The sequence below is a fragment of the Protopterus annectens genome, chromosome 5.part0, assembly GCF_019279795.1.
Source record: "Protopterus annectens isolate FY-2018-M chromosome 5.part0, PAN1.0, whole genome shotgun sequence".
NCBI classification, from domain to species: Eukaryota; Metazoa; Chordata; order Ceratodontiformes; family Protopteridae; genus Protopterus; species Protopterus annectens.
Window position 1 is genome coordinate 1,917,259,954 of NC_056735.1, and position 21,618 is coordinate 1,917,281,571.

Consider the following 21,618-nt stretch of genomic DNA (forward strand, 5'->3'; position numbering starts at 1 on the left):
ACCCAAGGGAGCTGTATTTTTGGCTTTAGAGAGGGCAATAAGGACCTGTTTGCTCATATTGAATGCCAGGAGGATGGTAGCAGATATTTATTTTTGTTTAGCAGTTGGTGATGGGGGAGAAATTTGAACTGAACTTGCCAACCAGATGGTTTGCTATAGTTTCATTCTGGGTGCAAGTGTTGCCACTCAGGATTAACTTTGTACATTGTTGAGAGTTTCCTCTGAGGTTGCTAACATAATTTAAAAAAGCCTTACATTATCTATCACCTGAGAGGCAATCTTTTCCTCATAGTTTGCTTTGGCAGATTTGACCAGCTCTATAATTTGTCTGTTTAGATGTAAGTTTCTTTTTGCACTGTTTTGGAGAGGATTTTTTTATCCATTTTGCTGAATAGCTTATTTATGCTAGGGATCCACCACAATGGTTTATTTTTGCCAGTAATCATATGTTTTTCTTGAATAGGTACTGCCTCTGCTCTGCGGCTATGAATGTGTTTGTACTGTGATTTTGTGTACACCACAGAGTAGGCCTCAGTGTCATCTGGTTTCATGGAACTTGGAAGTTTAACAAGCTGTCACTTAGTTTGAGATAATTGGCCTTAGCACTTAGCAATGGTTTGGAGTTGGATGGGGATTCTAGGTTAGTTTTATTACTAAACAACAACATTTTGTGGTCAGATCTTCCAGGGAGGAGGTAATGTATGGGAGGGAACCCCCATGCTCGTGACTACTAGGCCTCGGATATTTGTACCTCCACTTGGGAAGCTAACTAGTTTATCCAGGGTGCTTTCATTAATGAAGTCTAAAAAAACCTAGGAAATGAATTATGGGTCATATAAATCTTCCAGTTTATGGAGGGGTTGTTGAAGTTACCCATAAGTATGGTGTAAGGCTAAATGTTAAGAGATTCCAGTAGGTTTAGACAGGAGGTGTGGTTTTCCAGATTCGTGTTAGGGGATCTGTAGCTAGCAAAGATATTATAGGGAGTTGTACTTAGAGTTAGTTGGGCATGGAGCAGCTCATGTGAGTCATGTTGTTGAACCAGTCTAGCCATGTACTTGTCCTTTATGCACAATGAGACACCTCCTCCTTTTGTTTTATCCTGAGCTGAGGGGGATCAAAATATATGAAAGGCATTGTAGTCTTTAATAGCTGGGATGCTCTTCATGGTTCTGAATCATGCATCCATGACTGTACATATGTTTGCATTCTCCGGGGTAAGGTGTGCTTCCAGAGAGCACGTTTTTTTATTTAAACTCCTAGCATTGAGCAGCAGTACGTTTGGGTAGTCATGAGTGATTTTTGTTATGTTGGAGGGTTTAACAACTTGGCATGCGTAAAAAAGGCACTATGGGGATAGATACATTTTTTGCCAGTATTCGGAAGCCAATAGGTGACAAGTGCAAACCAACTTTGGTAAAACATTGTGGTTTATTGATCGTGTCTACCCAGGCTGACAGATATTGGATCCCCTTGCTGTGACACCAGAAAGTAAGCCTATTGTTGAAAGCAATAATTTTTTGCTGGTACTGTGGCATCATCAGTAGTGAAGGTAGGATAAGTGAAGTACATTTTAGGTCATTTTCAACCACATGGACTATGAATATATCATACTGGCACTTGTGGTTTAAAGACCAAAATGCATACATGATCTGGTTGATTCTGGATCCAGGCAGACAGCTCACTGTGATCTTCTCCTTGTTTAGCCTGGTAAAGGGGACATCAGTATGTCTTACAATGGAATCTCCAACAAATAGAATGTTTGGCTCTATGGTGTTTTGCCTTATTGGCTTGGATGCTGTGCTACTATGATTTTCAGAGTTATGCATTGTGTGAGGTGCTGTTTTTTTGAAGGTGTGCAGGGCCACTGAGAGATGCTTTCAGGATGTCTTGGAGGTTTGGTTAGATTACATGAGAGTACCTCTGCATATGAGGGTCTATGTGTTTGTTCCTTTGTGTTGGTAGTAAGTGTTTTGGTGTAATACACTAAAAATCTGGTTTGTGTTTTTCATGTGTACATGTGAGAACTTTGCCTCCAATGACACTGAGTATCTGCATTTCTCACATACTGTGTTTGTCTGTTATAAAATTAAGTAGATGTCAGAAAATATGAAGGAGTTACTACACTGCCTCAAGATGTCCATATCCATCAGGTTAGAAACAAACATGACAGGGAACCGCCACTACACTATGCCAGATGTTTAGTAGATGGGAAGTTGTAGGGGAGTGTCATTTAAAAGTCTATGTGAAAGTGTTTATTAGTATAGTATAGAATGATCTGCAGTGGTGCTGCCCTCTGCACAGACCAACAGCTCTTTGAGTAGCTATGAACAGCGGGCAACTATGGAAAGTGTTTCCTATAGATTATTTTAAACTGGAGATGTCTGCATATATACAAGGCATGGGTAACCATGTTTTTACATCAGCAGGATGAAAGATTTTTACACAGTTAAGCCCTCAAGCCAGTCAGAAAAACACAAAATGAGCATTCCACCAACATTTCCCAACTCAGACGAGTTGAATTAGCCATCTACTCCCATCAGAGTAAGGAATAAAACCCTCTTAGTGTAAAAAATGGTTTTGAGTTCAACTGCAGCAACAAATGCTTTACAACAAAAGGCAGAACTCCTGCAGTATCAGAAATCCTTGGAAATAAGTTCACAAACCCTGAGAAATGTTCCCAAATACATAATAATGTGCACACATTGGAAAACTTCTGCACACAAAGAAGAACTTTCCAAAACTTAGAAATATTTGGCAAACTCAGGAGAACTTTGATAAACTCAACATACCTTTTGCAGTATTAGAGGAGGTTAGGAAATATCAGGATACTGTTAAAATGACCTAAGAGCAGTACAGTAACAAACAGATGCCATTTCTTTCTTTAACAAGTGCATGCTAAAAAACAGTGATAAATTCAAGCAAGGCAATAAATGCAGCACATATCTGTTAAACAGCACTGAGATAGACTAAGTGCAAAAAAATACTTGTATCAGCTTTAGTAGGTCCATGGATAGCTTTAAATGCAATTCTGGTCTATATCATTTAATTGAAATATGTATTCATTGAATATGTATTTATCGAACCCTAAACAGAGAAAATCATTTCAGCGAACCTCAGACTTTTTCCCAGGGTTAGGGAGAACTTGGCCATCACCACACCTTTGCTCTTTTCCCCAGAGTTGGACTATATAATTAGGAGGGGTGTGGAGGGCAAAGCCCTCCACTTGGGTGGGCTTGATTTAGTGCAGTGTGTGTTCTGGAGTGCTAGTGGGCAAGTGGTTCCTAACCCTCGAAAAACGTCTGAGGCTCGCTGAAATGATTTTCACTGTTTAGTGCTCAATGAATACATATTCGATGAATATGTACTTCGATTAAGTGCTATAGACCCATACAATCCAAGGTTATGTAGTCACAGAAGTCCACACCAGGGATAAAGAAGCTCTGAATAAACCTTTCCCTTACACATACTTATTTTTCTGGTATCAGGAGACATATCTAATTATCCCAATTCTATAATCATTCACTGAGTGCGCACTATCCAAACTTTGCCATGTCACCATAACTACCATCCTACAAAATCATTTTGGAAAGTTAGCTGAATTCCAGCTCAGATTATATCCCAAGTTACACAATCTCCTCCATCTTGTTCAGCATGACTTTAGGCTCTTTCACAACACCATTAGAGAAGCACTATCCTTCGCAATTGGTATAATCACTACTATCATGAAAAATTATGCTCCTGCTGAAGCTGTATCTGTGGCTTTCAGAAAGACTTTTGATTCTAGAAATCATAGCACATCTTACGCGTCCTTCTTGCCCAAGTTGTATAGCCAGCTACATCAAAAACTATACTACTGATGTGTGTTTACTAGCAAGACACTCGACATCTCCATTAATATCCCTGAATTGAAAAGTTTCTCAATTGGCAATTATTAGTCCACACCTTAGTATCATATTTAAACAGAACTTTGCATTCACAGGCTGAGAAAGCTACACAGATGGTGTGCTTATTGCCAGATCTGTCTTTTCATTAGGAGTGATGCAGACTGATCATTTTTTAATTTTTTTTTATCAATGTAACTTTTTACTATTGAACAAATGGTGATAATGTTTGGTTGATAACAATGTTTTGTATTTTATGTAAAGTTGTCTTGCATGGTTTTATATTATCTGGAGCTTTTCTCCCCGGGCCTCCTCTGAAAATGGACCTCGTCCAGTCGGACCATCCCGGTTAACAAATGTAAAATAAATAAATAAATAATCCCAAGAATAATCTTACCACTCACTCTTCTTTGATCACAAAAAACAGCTAATAATGAATATTAAGAAAACTAATGCTATGCTTCTAAGCACCATAGTAGGTAGCTTGCATTTTGATTTTAGGTAGCTATGAGCTCAACCTCAGTCATTCAACTAAAAATGATACTGAAATAAAAAAAAAAACTTGGTGTGTTAATATGTATGTGTGTATATATATATATATATATATATATATATATATATATATATATATACCACTTTTTCTTTTCATTCTCATATTAATCACATTTAAAGCAAAGCTACTGCCATGCTAATTTGCAAAAGAGCTTTATTTTATTTTATTTTATTGTCTTTACATCTGAAGCTGTCAAGCTATCTAGTGGTGATGGAGGCTAGGAAAACTATATCCAGCGACAAGAATTTTACAGTGACACAGTGAGGTTTTCCTCAGTATATGTTATTGATTTATTTACATCCATAATCTACTAACAGGGACTGGAGTTATTCCACAAAGCAATACTTGAACTTACAAACTTAGACAATTCATTGATTAACTTTGTTTTGGAAGTGTTAGACGTGATTTTGAACATTAAAGTATTTCCTTCAAAGGAGAATTTTTTTAGACAAGTCAAAGGTGTGGCTATGGGGGCCAGTGGTGCCCCCATATATGGCAACCAGGTTATGTATCAATGTGAAAAGAAATATGTTATAAATTCTGATTTCAAGAGAGAATAGAACATCTACTTTCATTTTTCTGAATGATATATTCATCCTTTGGAAGGGTAGAGGACAGGAAATGGAAGAATTCCTCACATACATCAACAATATTACCATTTTTTAATAGTTACTTATACTTATGCTGTTGATCAGATTAACTGTTTAGCTGTAACAATCTATAAAGATCAAGAGAACAGGTGTTTTGGGTCAAGGGTGGGCAGAAAACCAACCTTTTTAATAATTATTTGGATTTCAACAGCTGTCACCCTAGACACACAAAAAAGAACATTTTCAAAGGTCAGTTAGTGACAGCATCCAGAATGAGTCCCAACAAAGTCCACTTTCAGACAGAACTAACTAATTTACTTTTTATTTTCCAAGAAAGAGGATACCCATGGGATCTATTATTTAAGCTTAGTGAGAAAGTACTCAATGGATGGGTCACTACAAACATCCACTACTAGGTATGACACGGGGGTAGTGCCCATTGACACCAGGATAAAGCATGATGTGGAGAAGACTTACAACAACTTTATGGTGTTACCATTTGGTAGCTACAGCAAAGAAATAAGATGAATATTCATTAAAAACTGGAACATATTCAGGAGTAATGCTGATGTCTTTACAACCACTGGTGAAACTCCATGATATGTCTGTAAGGCTGGGAAGGACTTCAAATTTTTATTTGAGCATCCCAGGATAAAAACAATGTACATTAACAAAGGCATTAAATGTTGTGGCATATGCAATCAATGTAGATATATTTTAGAAAAACAGAAAATAACTATTGGACCCCCTCCAAACCAATACATTTGGGAAACAGGAATTTTAATACCAGAGAAACAGTGTACATAGCAATTTGCTCAAGCTGTAAATATTTTTACATTGGTAAGACAGAAAGTCATCTTTGTAAACGTATTTATGAACATTTACACACAATTGCCAAAAGCAACACAAACAATGTCCTATGTAGACACAGTGAGACCTGCACCACATTCACAAAGTTTAAGTTTGGTATTTTAGATACAATACCTAAGAGTGTCAGAGGGGGCAGTTGGGAAACACAGATAGAGAAAAGGGAGCTCATTTGGCAATTTAGGATGGGGTGGCCGTGGTGGTGCAGCAGTTAGCGTTGCCACCTCACAGCAAGAGGTTCTTCTGTTCGATCCCTGGCTGGGGTGCCTTCTGTGCAGAGTCTGCATGTCCTCCCTGTGGTCGCGTGGGTTTCCCCCAGGTGCTCCGGTTTCCTCCCACATTCCAAAGACATGCTGTAGGTGGATTGGACACTCTAAATTGGCCATAGGTGTGAGTGCGTGCATGTGTGTGCCTTCTGTGGAAGGTTGAGTGCAGGGCTGGCAACTCAACACCATAAAACTCCACTGCCAATCATGAGCAGACAGGTGATCCGCTGTGGTGACCCCTAACCAGGAAAAGCCGAAAGAAGAAGATTTGGCAACTTAGGATGAATGACATGGCCATTCCTGGTTTAAGTGACCACACCTCACTGACACCAATAATTAAACTTTTACATTATCAGCGGAAATATAAATAAATAGAAGTAACCAATAAACACATATTAAGGTTTATTTGGACCCCTACTATTAAAACAGAGTCTGAGAAGGGATCTAATAGAATGATTTAAAACTTTGGCATTATAAACACCTAGTATGAAGTTTTGCTACTTGTTTTTACATTTGAGTAATTCACCAATGAATAAGGGTTAGTGAACAAAGCTTAATTCTCTTCATTTTATTTTTATTCACTAATTGTGTCACACACTGCTTTACAGTATTGTTAAGTTGGTTGATGTTATTTTGTGTTGTTTCTTGTGGTAAATCACATTTTATATGCATAAATGTAACACTGTCTCTTAAAAATGTTAAATGTACTAATTGAACTGTCACATGACTGCATGATTTTAAATAAAAAGAAGCTTTTTATGTAAGTCAAACAGTTCTGATGAAGTCCAAAGTTGAATGGATGAAAGTGCTTGACCGTTTTTATGCAGTTGACATCCTTTTATGTTTGGAATTTAAGTCTCCATTTTTATGTGACACCTGGAGTCTGCATTTTTATTTACTTCAGTGAAGAACTAACAGTCTACAGTGCATTGAGGGTTGTTGGTGACTGTTCACTATATGACCCTTTCTTTATTGTGCAAGAGCCCAGTATTGACACTTTAATAATGAAAAGCCAGTACTGCACTTGCTATCATGGCAGAAGTGATGAAGTTCTCAGCCACTGGTAGTATGACAGTATTTTTTTTTTTTACATTTGTAGCAAGCTGCATATAAGTACCTTTTTTGTTTCAAAGAAAAAAACTTTTTTTTTGGTCCTTTATCTCCTTAATTTAAAGTGGCACCAGTTCAATGACTACAAAGCCCACCAGATGAGCTTTAGACTACAGATTGCAATGAAAAGTATGGGGAACTATTGGGCCCAATCAGCTAAAATGGCCTTAGGCTGACCCTGCTTGTACTGGTCTTCTCCATAATTTGCAACAATGTTTTTTGCTATTAATCTAGTTAGGTCTTAACTGAAAAGGATCTTTGGTGGTTTAGTTCAAAAGCTCGCTAAAAGTAAATAAAGAAATAATGAATAATCACACTGACACTTTTTCCAGTTATTCTCTCTTGGTTATTTTATTAGAATTACAAAAAAGTATACCTCAATATAACACCCATTAATGCAGAGTTTTAATCAGTTCATGTTTTTCTATGTATCATTCTTTTCATAACCAAACCTTGCTGCATGTGATGTAAAAAAATCCGAACTATACATCTTCACTTTGCTTTATTATTTGCTACAATAATAGTCAGAGCATTAGAACAAGTAAGTTGCATTCAAGGGTGAAATCTGTAGCTAGTCAAATATAAGAGCAGATAAGATGCACAATATTTAGAGCCTTGAGAAATTCATATGAAAAATGCAACTCAGCACTTAGCATCCTTAAAACTAGTTTATGGGATCACAGAGGCCATGGTGCAGTCCAGATATGAACTACATCCTAATTGTATTCCATAGCTATACTGCTCTAAGTATTTTAAAAAATATTGATCATTGAGCTTTAAAGTCTCATAAGTGCTACACAGCATAAAGCAAGTCGGTCTTTCATTACTTTGCTATTATGGTCAAATCAGTCTGCAAATTACATCTGAGAATAAATCCAGTTTACATCCTTAAGTAAAACAAAGCTGATATATTAAATTAAAATCTACATTAGCTACAACTTGATGTGATTTATTATTACTTATGTTTAGGAGAAACAAAAATGAGCTGAGGGAGTTTAAGAAGTAAGTAATTAATTTGGGGGCCAGAGTAACCATAAACACACACGCGCGCACGTGCACACACACACACACACACACACACACACACACACACACACACACACACACACACACACACATATGAAGAAACTAACTAGATATTTTAATCACACTGAATCATTTCTTTCCTCATTAACTTCAATAGGTAGAATAAAAAAACTATACAACTATCCACAGATGTAATTTGAGAAAACAGTCACAGTTTTATAAATATAGAGCATCTGGGATAAATCAGAATGCTGGGGAAGATACCATAATACTTTATATTACTCACAAGTGTCAAGTAATAACAGGCAAAACTAGAACACAAAGAAGAATTCTCAGGCAAAATACTGCGGGAGGAAAGCTTATGTTCCTCAGGAAGGTCCTGTATTACCCAGGGCTACATAATCTAGAAGGTATTCTTATCCCTAGAATAAGGACTATCAGAGTAGTGTCCTCGAATTTTTAATTATTATATTATGCAGTTTTACTTTTTATTGAGAACCTGTTCTTTCAGCAGAACAAATATAATGTGTGCATATACATATATGTACATACTCATAAGTATATATATATATATATATATATATATATATATATATACACACACAAACACACACACACACACACACATATATACATATGTGTATATATATATATATATATATATATATATATATATATATATGTATATACACACACACACACACACACACACACACACACACACACATACACACATACATGGTGAGCATGTTTTTGTGCAACAAACTACAGCTTCATTAGCGGGAGTACTTGGACAGAAATAAACACATTTAAATAAGAAATCATTTGTTAAGAGATCTCTGAACAATCAGTGAATGTCAAGAATATCTTTCATATTGTTCAAACATATATATAGACACACACACACTCACACACACACACACACACACACACACACACACACACACACACACACACACACACACATACTCTCTCTCTCTCTTTCCCTCCCCTCTCTCTATATATGTATGTACATATGTGTAGATTTGGGCTTTGTGACATCTTTTTATACATCACATTATGATACATGTGTTGTTATTACGAATTTTTCTAGGAAACTTAATCTTAGGTATTTTTATGACTTTAGGGGTAAATAAACCTCTCTGTCTGAGGCTGGCTTTAAATGTAAAAAAAATATGTGTTTCAACCACCTTATCATGTTAAATTTAAGTTATTTGAGCAACAGGTAATGTCAGAGCTATACATCAATCAAAAATTTATTTTCAAAGGTTATGATTGTAATCTGACCAAGTTAGAGAGACAAGCCCTGGTGAATTTATCTAGAAACCAACAGGTTGTAGTAGTTAAAGCAGATAAAGGTGGGGCTACATTTATATTGAAAACTTCTGATTATATCAATGAGTCTGTGAAACAATTGGAAGAAAGGAAGTTTTATTTTAAATTATCATTGGACCCTAGACTTGATTTCAAAAGGATCATTGATAGAATTTTACTGCAGCCAAGAACAATGGCCTGATTACAGATGAGTTATTAAGACAGTTAAAAGTGGATAATCCTAAATCCCAGTGGTTTTATGTACTGCCTAAAATACATAAATCAATTAATAACCCACCTGGAAGATCGATAATGTCATGTCTGTGCTCTTTGACTGAACCCCTGTCTGCTTGTTTAGAATCAAAACTGAAACCTTTGATGACTTTGGTCAGGGCACCCTTGAGAGATTCAATACAATTTTTGAAGCTTTTGGATGATTTACAGCTTCCATTGGGCACTTATTTATGTACCCTGGATATACAGCTATTGTATTCTAACATGCCCCATGAGGGGGGGGGGGTCTTACAGCTGTGAGATTTTAGCTCTTTAATTCTGGTCTATATACAGATAAACATTGTGAGTTCTTATTAAATTTAATAAAGATTGTTTTGGAACACAATGTTTTTTATTTTTACAATGACTGTTATTTGTAAGTTAAAGGTATGGCTATGAGTACTAAATTTGCTGTAATTTATGCTGACCTTTTTATGGGTTTTACAGAACATTCCTTAACTTATCAGGATAGTAATCTATTTAAAAATGAATTAATTATGTGGTGGCATTCTTTAGATGACTGTTGGAGTGTTTGGGCTGGAACGACTGAAATGTGGAACCAATCTGCATTGTATTTAAATTCTTATGAATTTAGTTTAAAGTTCACGGACAAAACTGAATCTACTAATATATATTTCCTAGATGTCAATGTTACTCAATTAACTGATGACACTAAGGCTACCTACTTGCATAGGAAACCTTTTACAAAGAATTCTTTATTAGAGACTAACAGTTATCACCCTCGGCATATAGTTACTAATACTCTTAAAGCCCAATTGTTATGGTTGTGACATGTCTGTAGTGACAATGAGCAATTTAAAAGAGAGACAGAATAAATTGACTGTAAGATTTATCAAGAGGAGGTATAAACCCTCAAATGTGGGTGAAGCTGAGAAGGTGATATCCAATTTAAATAGAGATGACCTATTAACAACTAAAATAGAAATGAGGGATTGACATTAGACCCATCAAAGTTACGTTTTCTAACCACATATGGGTCTAATACTTTTAGGATTAAAAAGATTAGGAATAAAATTTGGTAGAAATTGAGAATTGATTAATTTTTTAGTCAGTGTCTGGAGGACTATTTTCAGTTTACTTACTGTAGGCCAGAAATATTGGGGAACACCTTTCTTGGTATAAGAAAATTGGATTTAATAAAGAGAGTCTTACTGAGAAAAGTGCTATTACTAGCTCAAACTACTGTGGTAACTGTGTTTACTGCAAGGTTATATCCAAAACCAGATCCTTCACATCAGTAAATACCCCTAAGGTTTTTAATATCAAATGGCTAATCACTTGCAATACTGAGTGGATGGTATATGTGGCTGCATGTCAATGTGCAGCCTATTATGTGAGCCAGACATCAAGAATGTTTAAAAGTACGATAGCCATCCACTTAAGTGATATTAATTGTAAGATGTGCCCTATACAAACATAAAGTGATACATTCTATGGCACACTTTGTTTTTGTTTTGCTGGACTTGCTGAAAGTTTATCAGAAGTTTCTAAACATAAGTTATTAGATAAGAAGGAATGGTTATGGATAGTTAACCTGTGTGCTTGATATAAACTGGGTTTAAATGAAAACTGATAGCAGATAATTAGCTTTATTGTAAAATAATTTGATATAGTGATTATTAATATTATGCAGGTTTTTTTTTTCTTTTTTCTTTTTTTTTTATTTGTATATAATACATATTTCAGTTTTTTTTATGACAGGGTTTATTCTGATATGAAAAACTTTTACAAGCCTTTATGTATCATGTGTGTATTGTGGTGAAAATGAGAAGTGTCTCTTTAATTATTGTTTATTTAAATGGTAATGCTGGCTTTTTCCAAATTGCACTGAAGATGCCAGGGAGCGAAACCGGTCTGTTATTCTTATGGTCACTATTGTTTGGGCCTTGAGTTGTATGGCCTGAATATTATTATGAGTGTCCTATACATTAAATAACCTTTGGGACTTAAAATTGCCTGCTCATTTATTTATCCCTGACTTCTGGTAGTTATACAGTGGTTTAAGTACGTTTATGGTACATTCCAGGAAATTATTTTAAATGTTACCCTGATGTGTACTACAGTGGTTATTCTACTTGTTTTTGTGCTGGACTGTGTTTGGATTTTATTTGAGGTGCAAATTATAGGTTCATAGGTAGGTACTAGGCTATCGGCCCAAGGGCCTAAGTAAGTGTAGCCAACAAGGTTGCCTGGCGTACGCCACCCAAGAAAGTTATTTTCCTGTGCCCCTGTCGAGCAGAGCCACAGAAGTGATCCCCACAGTGTATTTCCTATTTCCCATCCACTCATCACGATTTTTCTTCAAGAGTGCTAATGATTAACTTTGCTTGACATAGATGAGTAGCTTGTTCCAGAGTATGGGAAGTCTCTGGGATAGGAATCTATTCCTCAAGCATGTCCTGTATATTGTGGTGACAAGGTTTAGGTCCCTAGAGTATACAACTCAGAGGGATTGGGATTTCTTTAGGTGTAGCATGTCCAGCAGCTCTGAGTTTGGCATAGCTTTATATGTTAGGCAGAGATCACCTCGGAGTAGGCGATATGCTATGGAGTAAAGCTGGAGTTTTTTGAGACGTTCAGTGTAGGTCATCTGTTTGAGGCCAGTAATCCTATTTGTGTGGTACTTCTGTGGCCTTTCCAGCTTCTGCAGATGTCTTGTGAGGTACATTCCAAAAGGGGTGTTGTACTCTATAATGGGTCTAATGAGTGTCAAGTAGAGGGGAACAATGACCACTTTTTTCCTGGATGAGAACCCTTTTGTGATGAGATGTGCCATGTAGAAGGATTCCTGACTACTGTGGCAATGTGACTATCAAAGGAGAGACTACTGTCCACCTGGGTCCCAAGGTCTCTCATCACACATTTGGTGTTAATTAGACTGCCGCCTATGTGGTAGCTCATGGGTACAGAGTTTTTACCAAAGGGGATGACAATGCACTTTTTGGCATTGAGCTTGAGGCCATGGCTGTGACACCAGGCACCTGTCTCAGTGAGGCTCTTCTGTAGGATGTCTTCATTATTTGGGGACTCGACTATGGCTCCTAGTTTGCAGTCATATGTGAACTTTGTTAGCCAAAGGCCTTCTGTGTTAGCCTGCACTTCTGAAAAGTAGATACCAAACAGGAGAGGTCACAGGACTGAACCCTGTGGTAGTACACTTGTCATTGGTTTGAAGTCAGATTTGGAGTCTGCAACTTTTACAGTGTGGGTTTTGTCAGTAAGCCAGTTGGCAACCCATCTTGTGAATTAGGGATTTATACCTAGTTTAATGAGTTTAGCTATAATTCCAAAATGGGGGGTAGTGTGGAAAGCCTTGGAGAGGTAAAGATAAGCTGTGTGAACCACCTTACCCTCATCTACGGCTTTGGTGACTGCCTCAAAGAAGTTAATCAGGTTCAGGAGACATGATCTGCTTTTCACAAACCCAAACTGGGTGGGGTCCTGAGTTTGGAGGTTACCAATGTCTTTGTTTATGAGGCGATAGTTCCCGGGATCAGTGGTGGTTCCCACTTTGTGGAGTGGGATAAGTGTTGCTGTGCACCATTCAGTGGGCAAAAAGCTTCATGTGAGGCTATGATTGGACATGGTGCTTAGGTGGGGAGCCAGTTCGTTCTGAAGTTCATGTAAAATGCAGCCTGAGATGTTGTTCAGTCCCATGGATGCTGTGTTTTTGGCTTTAGAGAGTGCAGCTTTTATCTGCGTAGTTGTGATCACAGGGATTCTGCATTCTTCCTGTGTAGATATGGGCCCTTTAGGGGGTGAGAGGGCGGTAAAGTTAGCACTGAATCTATTTGCCAAGATGTTGGCAATATCAGTTGGTTCTGTAATTTTTGTGACATTGTGCTGTAACTCAGAGCAGATCTGGGTGTTGCCATTGAGATTCATGACATAGCTATATAATGCTTTGTGGTTGTCCCTAAAATCAGTGGCGATTTTGTTTTCATAGCTAGCTTTGGAGGATCTTATAAGGGATCTCAACTTCTTACTGAGGCTGACCAGGGAGCTCTTCCACTCATGGGATTTTACTCTCTTTTTCAACAGTTTCTTCCTTCTGTTGTACAGTTTGATTATGGTAGGGGACCACCAGACTGGCTTCCTTTTTTTGGAGGATAACGTCTTGGTTCTGTTTGGGATAACACAATCCATGCACTTGTGTAAGTGCTTATAGAGTGCATTTGTGTAGGATTCAGCAGTTACAACTGTATTGTTCATCTGCATGGTTATCATGAAGTTTGCCACTTCTGTCTTAAAAAGTATGAAGTTGGCTTTGGAGAAATGTTTTACCATGGTTTCCTTAATGGGGGCTGGTGGCAGGATGTGGATATCTAGGGTGATTAGCTTATGGTCAGATCTGACCAATGAGGAGTTGACTTTAGGTGTGGAACACCGGTCACTCATGTTGGTAATGACTAGGTCTAGGATATTGTTGCCCCTAGTGGGGTTGTGGATAAGTTGATCCAGGGCATTGGAATTTATGAATTCCAGAAAGCGTTGAGTGAAGGAGTTGGTACATGAGTAGTTTTCACAGTAAATGGTGGGGTAGTTGAAATCGCCCATTATTAGGGTGTTTGGTTGAACCCTAATATTTTCCAGTATATCAAGAAAAGAGGAGTGGGAATACTGGGGCATGGTGCGGGATCTGTATCAAGCTGCAATTTGGATTGCAGTTTTGCTCAGAGTTAGTTGCACTTGGATAACCTTGGATGCATTATGATGAGCAACTAGCCTGGAGGTGTGGATATACTTAATGAATATGGACACACCTCCTTCTGGTGTTCCGGTCCAGGTTAGATGGCCGAAAAGTGTGGTATGTGTTATAGCCTGGTAATGCAGGGGTGTTCTCTGGAGACTTGAAACAGGTCTCAGTCACTGCACAAATATTGATGTTCTCCATTTTAAGGAGTGCCTCGAGGGGCTGCATTTTGAGATTTAGACTTCTAGCATTGAGTAGCATTACCCTCAGTTTTTGCTAGCCTGTTCCTGTCACGGTGGTGAATTTGTCATTTGAACCTTGCCTAAAAAAGGCACTATAGTGGTGGAAAGAGCCTTAGTTAGTATCCAGAATCCTAGGGGGGACAGGTGCAGGCCATCTCTGGCAAAGCATCATGGTCTGTCGATCATGTCATTCCAGGCAGACAGATACTGGATCCCCTTAGAATGACACCAGAAGCTTAGCCAATTGTTGAAGTCAAACATTTTGTCCTTGTGCCACGGCATCATTATGGGCGATGGCAGGATGCTACTCAGAGCTAGGGTCATACCTGCCTGAGCTACCCCAATGGAGAGCTCCTCCGTGTCTCTTTTCATGTAGTCCAGGGAAGTACGTCTCAGGTCATTCACACCAACATGTACAATGACAGACTGAGTCCATGCACTATTTGGGTCTGTGCACTGTTTTTCGGGCTGTATACACACACACACACACACACACACACACACACACACACACACACACACACTCACACACATGCAAATGCACAGATGCACATACACATAATTGCCACCTGTGTGAGCCCAAAACCAGTGGGCTATGGCTGACCTAGTTTGCAGATGACTGCAAGCTGGGAACGGTCATCAGTTCCCCAAGTGATGTGGATGTCCTCCAACAGGGTCTCACCCAAACAAATGATTGGTGCCAGAAATATGGCCTCAAGCTGAATGCCAGAAAATGCATCATCATCTCCTTTGGGGAGAGTGACGTCCCCACATATTATCACATTAATAACAACATCCTAAGCATGCAATCAGTCATGAGGGATTTGGGCACCCGGGTTAATAGCAACCTGACTTTTGGCCATCATGTTGCTTCCATTGTATAGAAAGCTTTCTACTTGGCACACCTCATAAGTAATGGTATCTCATCCATGGACAAATAGGTCATAACATCGCTGTATTCTTCCCTTATAAGGCCAGTTATTGAGTACAATGCCCCCTTCAGCAAGCACCTCACAAAACACATGCAGCAGCTGGACAGACCACAGAGGTTCCTCACCAAGATAATCCAGGGCCTCAAACCTCTACCCTACACTGATACACTAAAAGCCCTGTCCCTCTACTCAGTTTCACAGACTGCTCAGAGGTGACCTCTGTCTGGCACACAAAGCATTCTCAGACCCCGCCTTGATGGGACTGCTACATATTCGCAAGTCAGGCTCCACTCAAGTAACCTGCATGTGCGCCCTCAACCTGGCCTGTGACATCAATATGACTTGTTGGCAGGACAGATTTGTGACCCAGAGACTCACCCATCTGTGGAATAGACTCCTTCTCCACATCAGGCAGAATACCTCATTATCCCTTTTTAAGCGCAACCTGGATAACTGACGGCTGAATGGAAACAGAAAATACACCCCTGGGATTCTACCTGTGTCCCTGCTGGACAAGGACTTTGGATGCTGACTTGTCTAAACACGGGCTAAACTTTAAGCTAGGCTTATATGGGCCTCAGGGCCAGTAGCCTAGTGATGTCCTATGATCCTATGAGATAAATGAAAAAGACCATAAGTTGAACACTACTAAACACCAAAACAAGATGTGTACACAAGAAAAAATAATAATAAAGCTTAGATAATCTGTACAATTAATATAAATCTTATTGAAAAAATGCACCTGTGATTGACATGCAAAATGTTTCTTTCAGTTTAGTAATGCCTCACAGTCAGTGTTGCCTCAATTAATGTCCATGACTCTATTAATGCCTATAAAAACAAAACATACATGTGAGTGTACCAGTTGGAAGCCAAAACTTTTTTGTACTGTAAGATTTACCAACCATGTTAGAGAGACCCCATTTTATAGCATGGTGTTTTTCTGTTTATCTATCTATCTATCTATCTATCTATCTATCTATCTATCTATCTATCTATCTATCTATCTATCTATCTATCTATCTATCTATCTATCTATCTATCTATCTATCTATCTATCTATCTATCTATCTATCTAGCTATCTAGCTATCTAGCTATCTCTCATTCTCTACCCCTCTGTAACTGACTAATATCTCTCAGTATTACATGGTTTTGTTGTTTTACAACGTATGCGGCTTCTGGGTGTAATAATAATACTTGGACAAGTATTGGTTCTAAATGCATATCTTTCAGTTGTCTAGAGCCTTAATCAGATTCAACTGACCACTTAACTTGCAACACATGACCCTTACCCATGTTCCGGTCAGTATGGTGCAAGCAAGTGTAGCAAAACTGGAATCAATTTAGAATAATAACTAACATGATTTTAAAAAAATCCTTAAGCTGTTTCTTGGTGGTGTGAGCTAGTTTTCTACTGCTTCTGTTTTTCAACATGTGTGATTTTACTACCCCTCATCTTATAATCCGTAAAGAAGTTTTATGCCATTCCTAACTAGCACTTGGATGAACTGTCAACCCAGCTTCATGCAGTGAGATCACTTTCTCAGGATTTAGACCATATTACTACATCATCCAATCAGGCTGCTGTGGTGTCTAAGATATTCTCCGTCAGCCTCTGGAAAGTTGCAGGTGTTCCAAGGAAACCAAAAGGCAGACCACTACTGGAATGGTGTGTAAAATGATTCTTTTATCAGCTTCTGGAGACACTGTAATTTAGTTAGATCCAAACTGGACAGAAAAAGCCTTGTCCATTTTTTTAATCAGTTTACCCACAGGTAGCATGGGATGTGAATAAGATTTAGTTGTAACACTCTAAGAGTCACTCTGCTTTCTTTTTCCACAATTCTAAAAGTTTCTTCCCACTTTGGACAGAACTTATCAGCAGAGGGTATTAAGACAGGGATTTTATCTATTATTGGGATAATTTGAATTCTCAGAGATTAGGCATTTTATTGCATGTCTCTGCTGTGCCTATTCATATTTTCTTCTACTATAAGCATTATATTTTATAACATGTCCTACTTTTCTTTAAAATGTTCTTTCACAGTTTTAAATGTATTTTCATCATCCCATATTTATTTTATTTTGCACGCCTTAGTGATGTCTGGCATACAGCAGATCAAGTAATGTGAACACAGCTGAGGTTTGCGGTACTAGTCCTATATGAAAGAGAAGACAGGGCATCATTTAGTGTCTTCCATGTAGTGCTATAGCCTTTAGTAACATGGACTTTAAAGTTTTAGGAAAGTGTTTAGTTAGCTTATTTGCTTAAGGATGGTATACAGACATTCGAAGCTGTTTCACTTTAAAACATCATCAAAGTTCATGAATGGACATGAATGGAGTGCATCATTCAATAAGAATTTCTTGAGCCACTCCTACTTCTATTCCAGAAAAAAAACAGTACTAGTCCTTTTGCTATGGACTTAACATTAATTATTTTTAGAGATATAGCTTCAGGAAACAGTGTGCTATAAATGACTACCAGGTTATATTGATCTCTTCATTAGATTTTACAAGTGGACCTACAGTATCACATATTATTTTTTAAATGGGATTTCCATTTTAGGTAAAGCTGTCAAAGAGCTCTTAAAACATGGGTTAGGTGCTGTCCTTTGATATTCTGAGCAGGCTGCAAGAAAATGCTCAGTGTCCTTTATGACACCTGGCCAGTTAAATCTAGCTAAAATTCTAGCATTTGTCTTATCCATTCCTAAATCCATCCATCCTCAACCCCTTTTTCCCATTTTGCACATGGGGACGGAGTGTCACTTTCAACAGTGACAATCATCTCAAGCCAAGGTTTACACCACATGATGGCTTGCCTTTCCATTGTTGTTCTTCCGTAGCACTCACTTTCACACACAATCGTGCCTACAGCCAGTTTAGAGTGTCCAATGCACCTACTGCATGTCTTTGGAATATAGAATTTGACTATGTCTGAACTTCATTATACGTGTCTTATAAGGCATTAGAACTTATAAATGATTCAGGATCTGCTCTTTATCTTTGCTTACCCAGCAGAGCATGTCATTTCTTAGTTCAAACTATGGGTCTTCACTGGAGATGTTCTGTCCCCATGTTTCTACTTCTAAAGGATCATAGGTAGTTGTTAGGCTTACAGTCTAGGGGATCTTTGAGGAGCCTAGCCGAAATTCCCAATTGCCCCAAGGACTATTTGATTATGTGACTTGCTCAAGATTGTTACAAACATATTGGGACCTAAGAAAATAAATAAACACACACACACACACACACACACACACACACACACACACACACACACACACACACACACACACACACACACACACGCAATGCAATTTTCAGATTCAGGCAAATATTGAAATAGTTCATTTTATCAACAGTCTTCAGGTATTGTGATGGTTGTTGCTTTGACGTCATTGTCTGCACATTTAGATTTGGCTTATTGAAAAAGTACTTTTGTGCTTAACAGTCATTTTAGGAACATTTAAATGTTTACTTATTTTGTCAAGGTGACATATTTATTTTATGGTTAGTTGACCATGACATTGTAAATAATTTGTTTCTGTTATATTGAGTTTGCAACTGAGTTTTTACATTTCAGTCATTTCACACCTTTTGATAGAATTGATTTTTTGGATGGAATTATTATGAAGAATAAAGGTTTGAGTTATTCTGAAACTACAGTTGCCCAATTTGAGCAATCACCTATTTAGAGTGAAAAATGTCTGTAGTGAGGTGACAGTTACTTAGGTTTTCTTAACTGATCATATTTTGTAAATGAAGAAACATATTTGAAAAAAAGTTGCTTTTAGGTAGGCAATACCAAACGCATGAGTTTAACCCAATAATATATGAAGTGTCTTAGCAGCAGTACGTTTTCACTGATTCTTGCAAAGCTATTAAAAAAATGAATGTTTAATACAGTTATCTCATTTAATTTTCTTAATGATAGTGTTATTATTAAAGACATAGGGCCAGATTCACGAAGGCTTGCATGGAGTCTAACAGTAGAGTAAGGCTCCAGCAAGCCAACATGGCTGCCGAGCGATCCAGGAACAGCCGGCAGGGGCATGCAAGAGAGCTCCTAAAACGACTCTTGCACGGACAGTGTTAGTTTATGCAAATTACCTCATTTGCTGCTGAAAGCTATGCAAATGAGGTAAATTTGCAATCCAGGAAACACTAACCTGTCCAAGTAAGAGTAGTGTTATTTGCAGAAATGTACTCGGTTGGCAACTGAGTACCGTTCTGCAAATAGCAAAACGGAGCTATGACAGCTCCAAATAAAGGATGCATCCAGTTGAGGAAGCATGCCAATGGCCAAATATATGGCCATTGGCAATCTTATCCATTGCAAAATAATTAAAAACTATATATTTTTTTACCTCGATCTCCGATGTTTAAGCGTAGCGCAGAGCCACGCAAATGTGCAGTGCTCTAAAAACCCTAAAAACAAAAAATAAAAGCCACAAATAAGGATTTTATTCAAAATATTCATCTGCCATGCAGGTGAATGGCAGGCTGAAGACAACATGGTGACTGACTAGTGGTTGCTAAGGGGGGAAGCTCAGTCTGAGAGATGTAACCAAGCATTAGTAGGTAATCCTATGCAAATGAGTATAAGGATAGTGAATCCCAAATTTCCCTGCCATGTGAATCATGTCTCTAAAGTGTAAAAGTAGGATTAGGGGAGTAACAGAGTAGAAGATAGGTGACATCATGAGGGGGTATGTATCAAAAAGACTGTAAGCTTATTGGAGCAGAGTGGCATGTGTTTTCTGTGAGGTACTCAGGACTGGAAGAGGTGTGTCTACAGTTGTCTAAACTGAAACCCAGAAACCGAAGGTGTACACCGTGGCTATCACTGAAGTTTCTTGCAAAGCTGCTTACACTGTGCGCACGTGTGTGCTCACCTGTGAACTGGTCTAAGCCTGTGTGAGCATGTATGCACCCATGTAAAGCCTGTGTAAGGCTGTCTAAGCATGTATGCATGAATGTGCACCCGCCTAAGCCTGTGTAAGCCTGTGTAAGGCTGTGCGTGCATGTGTGTGCTTGTGTGTGTATGTTTGTGCTTGTTTGCGTGGTGCTGCCCCCTGTGGAAACAGAAATGGGGAAAAGGAAGGAAAGGAAGCAGTAGGAAGTTAACCAAGGAGAACTAGCAGAACTGCCAGGTGAAATCAATCAGAATCAGCCAATTACACAGGCAGTACACTAGCCTAGCCCAGCCCAGCACTTAAAACTCTGCAAACAACATTCCCTCATGTTTTTCTCAGAAACACTGCAACACTGCAGTCTACAAAGAGAAGTGAAAACTTAAAAAGCTTAACTGAGACAAAAAAAAAATGTTAGGGGCTGCCATTGTTATTATAAGGTGACATGTGCAAGATGCTGAGGATGGTGCCATTGCGAATGCTGCTGAGCAACCCACAGTGAGGAGACGGAGAAGAGTGTACAGACCCAGAGTAACCTACCAGGGGCTACATGAGCTAGAGATAGTGGAGCACTATAGAGTGGACAAAGAGCTCCTGCAGCAAATTGTCGAGCTGTGCAGGCCACGCCTCACACACAGAACCAACAGAGGGTAACCCATCCCAGTGGAAACCAAGGTATGTGTTGGCCTAAGAATACTAGCAACAGGTACCTTCCAGAGACCAACTGGTGATATGATGGGGATTTCACAGGCATCAGCATCCAGGGTACTGCACTAGTTCCTGAATGCCATGTCAGCACATGTCGGTGATCATGTATATTTCCCCAATTCCCATGAGGTATTGGCCAGGAACATGCGTCTCTTTTATCAAATAGCGGAATACCCTGAGGAAGTGGGTGCAATTGACTGCATGCTCATACACATCAAA